At 41.9% G+C, this 7,500-nt stretch overlaps 1 protein-coding gene across 1 annotated transcript in view; it reads right to left on the bottom strand.

The window, feature by feature from the left end:
• Positions 1 to 7,500, bottom strand: part of LOC119417519 (nuclear receptor coactivator 3) — a 39,353-nt gene that overhangs the window by 27,036 nt on the left and 4,817 nt on the right. The window lies entirely within an intron of this gene.

Raw genomic sequence — 7,500 nt, 5'->3', positions numbered from 1 at the left:
GATGCAGGTTGTGGGGGTAAGAGAGGCAGATGGGATGAGAGGAGAGCGAGGAAAAATGGAGGAGAAGGAATGGAAGATATCGGCGAGGGACAGGGAGGAAGGGAGTGAGAAGCCGGCGCTGTGAAGCGAGAGCTGATTGGTCACTTGCTTTGCTACGGTGACAGCAGCCGACACTTGGGAAAGGTAGGAGGGGAGGGAGGACAGTACATCAGCGAAGCGTGGTGGGAGACAGAGGATGGAGGGAGGAAGTGCAGAGGGAGGGGATAGAACGAGGTAATAGGAGCGAAAAGAGACGGGGACAGAGGGAGCGAGCTGAGAGAGAGAGATAAAGGCATGTCACAGAAAAGATGGGAGGAACAGGTGAGAGGAGGAGGTGTAACACTCAGACCTTCTGGACTATGTTTTGGATGCTCGTGCACATAGTGGGCTGAACGCCTCAGTGCCCCTCTTAACCTTCGCAGTCAGAGCAGCTTTTTCATTCCATTGATTACATGGTTATCCTCTGACCAGAGCACTGCCGCTGCTGCATAACAAATCAGGCCAGCGGCAGGGGAGAGACGCTGTCTGGTATTTATCCACATCATCTCTGGCTCCTGTGTGGGATCAGACAGCTTCATGAAACCAACTGACTGGAGTTCATTTAGGTAGTTTGTGTACGGACAGGGAGGTTCTCCAGTCTTACCAGGCAGAAACAGGTGATAGACCTTCTTACTGAGGCCGAATCAATAATCAGTATGAGAGCTGCTTCATGCATGCTGTCAAGACAAACGAGGTGCTGTTTTTTGTCATGCAACAACAGAATCCTCATGTATCTTCTTCTATAAAGCACAAGACACTGTGAAAAGTGTTGCTCCGTCCCTCCCACTTTGAGTTGCTTTCAAATTTCTGCTTTAATCTCTCCCTGGAGTCCCTCCCATCAGACAGTCTGTCTGCCTTTGTCTGCCTACCTACATCTCCTATCTCCCAGTTTGCCTCCTGCGTGCCCGTCTACCTGCCTCCCAGTCTGCTGCTCTTCGTTAAACAAAGCCCCCGCTCGCTGCTCATCTGATGAAACCCGCCACGAGGGAGACGAGACGCAGCGGAGGCGAAAAGTGGCAAGTGGGAGGCGGAGGTACAAAGTCGGAGGATTCAGAACTCAAAGAGCCAAAGCAAAGCGTTTGAGTGAAACTCCGTCTTTGCTCCAACAACCGATGGAGCCCGCTCGACCGCCAGTGAGCCCTTTGACTATTGACTGAATTCTCAAAGGGGGAGCCGCTCTAATTGCAGAGCGAACGAGGCTGCCCCAGAGAATGGTTGATTAGGAGGTTGCTGAATGCCCCAGGGAAATGGGTCACCTCCAGCCTGGCACGGGCCGCCCGTTTTTTCCAGCACAGGGAGAAAGTCAATTACACGCTGCAGGCAGTGGGGCCTGGTGGCAGAGAGGCGGCAGGGCCATGCTGGGTACAATAAAGCAGTGGGAGGGCGGCAGGAATGAGATATGCACTAAGGGGAATGGGAGGAGAGTGTGAGGACAGTAAGATGAGGAAAAAAAGAGAGACGAGCAAAATAATGTCAATTTTGAATAGAGTGAAGGGCTCTGGACAGAATGAGGACTGGGAGGAAGTTTGTCTTCCTGAATGTGGAGTCATGTGGATTCAATTTGGCCCTGATGGGAAATAAAGTTAGATTTGGGTCAAGGGGAAGAAACAAGTTCAGATTTTTGCTGAGAATCATCCTTTGCCACATATAAATATCAAAAACAAATTAAACCAGCAGTGCTAAAACCTTCCATCAAAGATGGAGGTGTAGGTGACAGAACCAGCGGATGCAAATCACATGATGTTGGTGGAACTTTGGTTCTGATGGAAAGATCTGGGCCTTCAGTTGGATCTACTATTGTAGCTACCTAATAAATGCTTATGTTGAAAACACAACAGTCATGGTCTGATTACGTCACTTTACTTTCAGTTTCACAAATCAGACACTTGTTGAACAGGAAGTGCTTTCCTCCTTTTAATGCATCAAGTAAAAGTCCGACTAATGGTGTTTGTTTTTTTACAGTCATTAACATGAACAGGATGCCAACCCAACACTAAACTGAACAACCAACAGGGACAACCCATTTGAATGCATAACCTGAAACTGTGCACCCATTTCTGTCCCAAGACTACCCAGCAGCCTCTACGGCTCACCCAGTCTCCTGCATTCAAGTGCAACATGTAATTTTAAATATAATTGTAATAATAAAAACCATCAATGTAAACATAAATGGGACATTTAACCTTCATTTTTTGGAGCAACTACAATTTCAGTGTGGAATATTTGAATTTACAGGTTGCAATTGAACGCCTCGCAAATTTTCACATAAACAGCCTGCATGGGATTCCCGAAGGCTCAGAAAGTCCTGTGTTTTGGTCCCACCCACCCCATCAATAATGTGATTGGTTAATTTTCCTGTCAGTTATTAAACCCATCAGGAACAGACTTTGTATGAACTCAGCCTTCTCTCCTGACTGTGAAGTCCTAACCAATGAGAAAAAAACCCTTTAAACATGTTTCTGCTTGGAGACACACATTTAAAAGAATCTGATTGGATAAGAGTAATTTCATGAATTAAAAAGTTCATATGCAAAGTATAGTTTACAGCAAATAAGCAAAATATAAAAAAGCTACATTGAAAATATTTAATTTATACAAAATAAATATTAATTAGAAGGCCTTTAGGGTTCCCCACTTGTGTATTGACATCTAACTTACAGAACAGAGCTAAAGTTTGGTGTGCTCATAAAGAGTTATCCTTAACACATTTCTAAAGATATTACAATATTGCGTGAGGAGGAGCACAAAATCATCTTCAAGGTTTGACTTGCAATCTGTACAGCCCCCGTCTCTCGCACAGTGACTACTGGATACGGGCACCAGTGACCCCCGTGACCCAAAAAGAAGAAGTGGGTAAAGATGATGGATGGACAGACTAAAATAGCTTCAACTCCACCATTTCTCATCACTAGATGATAGTTTAAAACTACAGCATGAAAGGCGGCGGGCGATATGCATTCCTTTACAGAATGCTAGGTCTTTAAATAAAACGGCAATTGTTTACTTTAACAAAAACCTGAGCTATCTCTTTAAAGCATCAGATGACCTCATGTCAAGTCTAGGCAGTCCAGGCAGGATGGAGAAAAGTTTCAGGAGTGATTTGTGACAAAAGGGTGTCAGCAAAGGTCAAAGGAAAAGTTTACAAGACAGTGGTGAGACCAGCTATGATGTCTGGTCTGGAGACAGAGACATGGACAAAAAGACAAGAGAAAGAACTGGAAGTAGCAGAAATGAAGATGTTGAGGTTCTCCTTAGGAGTGACAAGGATGGATAAGATTAGGAATGAGATCATCAGAGGTACAGCACAGGTTGAACAACTGGGAGATAAAGTTAGAGAGACCAGACTGAGATGGTTTGGACATGACCAGAGGAGGGACAGTGGGTATATTGGTAGAAGAATGTTAGACATGCAGCTGCCTGAAAAAAGACAAGGAGGAGATATATAGATGCAGTTAGAGAGGACATGGAGGAAGTTGGAGTGAGGACAGAGGATGAAGAGGACAGAGTGAGGTGGAGGAGGATGACTCGCTGTAGAGACCCTGAAGAAGGAAAAGCTGAAAGAAGATAAAGAAGACCTCATGTCAAGTCTGCTCAGATGGTCTGTTGGCTTCAGAAGCCTTTGTTCACAGAAGACCCAGACAAGCCGGTCCTTTAGTGTGCTGGTTGTTTGTCCATGTAATAAATAAAGTTCTGTTTGACTTAACACTGAGTTTAATGCACTTTTTACCAGCTTAGAAATAACAGAACAGCATATGAATTCAAAAGGAATGAGAAATGAGTGGAAATCTTCTGCTGTATCCAGTTTCATCATAAGTCTCAGGATTTAACTTTCAGCCCAATCAATGGCATCGAATTTGAGTTTTAATGAGACGTTGTTAACCCGACTGGTTTCAAGCTGCCTTTGAGACAATATGAAACAATGAAGTAGCTCCCACCTTACAGAGAAGCCGCTCTGAACTTTTCCTCATTTTTCACCCTGATCTTGACCTGGAGGACTTCACGGGGCCACTGCCTTCACACCGGCTCGTATATATCTACTGAGTCGTTAGAGGACTGCAATGGGAAGATTATTTGGGTCAACGCAGCTGTGTCATCACCAGGTCTGAAGCTAAACTCGAGCTCTGACACAGAACCTGAGCCTATCAGTGACCCCCGGAGTTCAGCAGAACCACAGAGTTTAGAGCTTTACAGTAAAACCAGAGGAAACGGCTAACCTCAAGCTGAAACGTCAACAACACAGTTTCAGTTAAACACACAAGGCTGATCCACAGATGTGACATGTTTGCAAAGAGGTTAAATTCACTAATAAATGTCTATCTGGTCTTAAAACAAGCCTCTTGGCAAATGTTTCAAGATAAAAACATCCAAACTATCAGTGTTCAATGCAGATGAGTATATTTTAAAGACTCCTAACAAAGATGGCAACGAATCAGAAGAAGCCCTCCTCCCACTGCAGAAGTTCATCTCCCAGCTTTAAACACAGATCACATCAGACAGAGAGTGTTTACAACTTTCTCTCAAAGATTTGCAGAATGGTTCCAAATAAAGTACTCGTTCATATTTTGACCTCCACTTTGTCAGCAAGTCTCCAGGAAATTTGCAAAAGAAAAATTTTAGTTATGCTACAAACACAATTCAGCACTGATCTTCCATAATGAATGTTTTTCTTTTATTTAAAAAAGTAAATTTCAACAATTGTGAATACAGATGAGCAATTTTTGAACATCTATATTTAATTACTATTATTCAATTATTATTTATAGTTTAATTGGATGCTAAGGATTATTGTGCTGCACTTTTCTTAGACCTGTCTAAAGTTTTTGACACTGGATCATGACATCTTGTGTCATAAGCTCTCAGAAACTGGTTTCTCAGATCACACCATTGGTTGGTTTTCTAACTCTCTCTCTCAGATCGGAGGCAATGTGTTCAACATAAATACTTCTTCCAGTTATTTAACTGTTAACAATGGTGTACCACAAGGCTCTGTCTTAGGTCCCACCCTCTTCATAATCTACATAGGCAATGTAGGTCAGAGCATCCCTGATGCATCCATACATTTCTATGCTGATGACACAGTTGTTTATTGTCGAGCTAAAACAGTTGTTAAGGTTTTCCAGCTTCTGCAATCCGCCTTTGACATCATCCAGTCAGATTTGTTCCATCTGAAACTTGTCCTGTACAGCAACAAAACCAAAGGGATGTTGTTTTCAAACAGGAAGTCGGTCCCAGCAGTTCTTCCTTCGATTTTATCTTTGAGTGGTGCTCCTACTGAGTTTGTCGATTCTTACAAATACTTGGGTATCTTGGTCAAATCACATCTCTCTTTACAGCTCCACATGGAAAACTTGGCAAGGCAACTGAAAGTTAAATTGGGTTTGTTTTTCAGAAATAGATCTTGTCTAACTTTGAATGCTAGGAAACACCTTGTAACTGTGACTTTCCTTCCCTCCATTGACTATGGTGACATTATTTACATGAACGCTCCCACAAGCACCCTGCAGATGTTGGATGCTGTCCATCATGGTGCACTAAGATTCATAACTGGTTGTAACTACCATACCCACCACTGCACCCTGTATTCACTGGTTAACTGGACATCATTAACTTCACGCAGACTCTCTCACTGGTACAGTTTCATCTTTAAATCACTTCTTGGTCTGCTGTCTTCATACATCTCCTACATATCACTGCGTGAGTGCAGCTACAGCGTGCGCTCTCAGGACATTATTACCTGCAGTGTTCCCTCAGTGAGGACTGAACTTGGCAAAAGGACCTTCTCCTACTTCGCTCCTGTTTCCTGGAATATCTTGCAAAAAGATCTGAAGCTCTTGACCTTGACCTCTCTAAGTGGCTTCAAACATCTGTTAAGTTCATGGAAAAAACCATTGCAGACATGTTCCTGTTTTTAGTTTTCTACACCATCTTACAACCTAGTTGTATTTTTAGTGGGTTTTTTTCAAAACATAATTTTCTTCCATTTATATTTTTCCCAATTTATATGCCTTCTTTTATGATTGTGTAATGCTGTCATCACTCTTTGTTAAAAACAGGTCTCGCTTGTAAATGAGTCCTCGAGGCTGAGACTAACCTGTATAATAAAGGTTGAGCTGAAATTAAAATGGGCATATCTGAGGAATTATTTCATCACCAAAAAGGTTTGTTTTTCTTTCTTTCTTCTTTCTTAAAAAAAAAAAAAAATCAATTAGCATTTTTGCTAAAAATGCCTGTCTCTTCTTGAGATGTCTCTTCATTTTGACCCCTTCACACAGATTAGGACCCCACTACAGTCTCCACGACCCACACAGCCTATTAGATCGGGCTAGAACATGGAAAATAAAGGAAACCTCATCCAGTGTGAAGGTTACACAACAATACGCTCTTAGTACTTCATGAAAATGTTTTTCTACATTCTAGCATAACTTTCACAAACCATATCTGCATGCAGTGACAGGTACCACATCTGTGCTGGGATGTTTTCAGGACCGAAACTCTTGGTCACTAAACCAGTTTGGTGCACACAGGTCCAATGTCATGGAGTCCCTGTCCTGACCCGATATGCTACCACTATGATGATAAACCACTTCTGCTGATTTTGTATGTTGTGACGGGGTCATCCTCTCGTGTGAAGAGGAATTTGTTTCTGCCTGTGAACAAAATATCTCTTGCACCACTCGTCTAATTTTAATGAAACTCTCAGAAAGTAATCTCTGGATGTACATCTACAGCTGGTTTACTTTTGGAGTCAACCCAGTTCAAGATGACAGACACAGCTAAGCAACCATAGCGAACACAAAACATAGATTTAACGCCATCAATTCTATGAATACTGAGCTAAAAGTTTTTGTGTTGGCAGCTGAGAGTCATCCCTAACACATACTACAAGTGCTAAAAACTGCGTTAGAGCATGAGTTGTCAAGTGAGACAATTGTTTTTAAGGTTTGACAACAAAAGGTTAAAACTGTTTTTCAACAAGATAGTTTTAGTTCAAGTTTCTTTATTGTCATTCACATCACATGTAGAACATGAGGCAGAACAAATTGTGTACTCAGGGTCCCAGTTACACCCATAAATAGCAAAAATATAAGTTAAAAAAGAAACAGTATACAAGGATCTAAAATATATGCTAAACGAACACTAAACAGTACGCTAAAAGATTGAAGATTTGCGTTAAACACTAATAATGTAAACTAATACAGTGTATTAAACAGGAGCCCAAACATAAGTCTGTGGTGAGTAGATGGGTATGAATGAATACAGCAGCAAGAAATAATCAGCAGCACAGATAAGTCAAATTTATAGTAGTCCCTCATTTATCGCAGGGGATCCGTACACTGAAGACCCACGATAAGTGAAAAACTACAAAGTAGGAATAGTAGTACAAGTAGTAATTTATTATTTATATATATATATATATATATA

The sequence above is a fragment of the Nematolebias whitei genome, chromosome 11 (genome assembly GCF_014905685.2).
Source record: "Nematolebias whitei isolate Nwh7 chromosome 11, NemWhi1, whole genome shotgun sequence".
NCBI lineage: Eukaryota > Metazoa > Chordata > Actinopteri > Cyprinodontiformes > Rivulidae > Nematolebias > Nematolebias whitei.
This window is presented reverse-complemented; position numbering and strand designations above follow the sequence as displayed.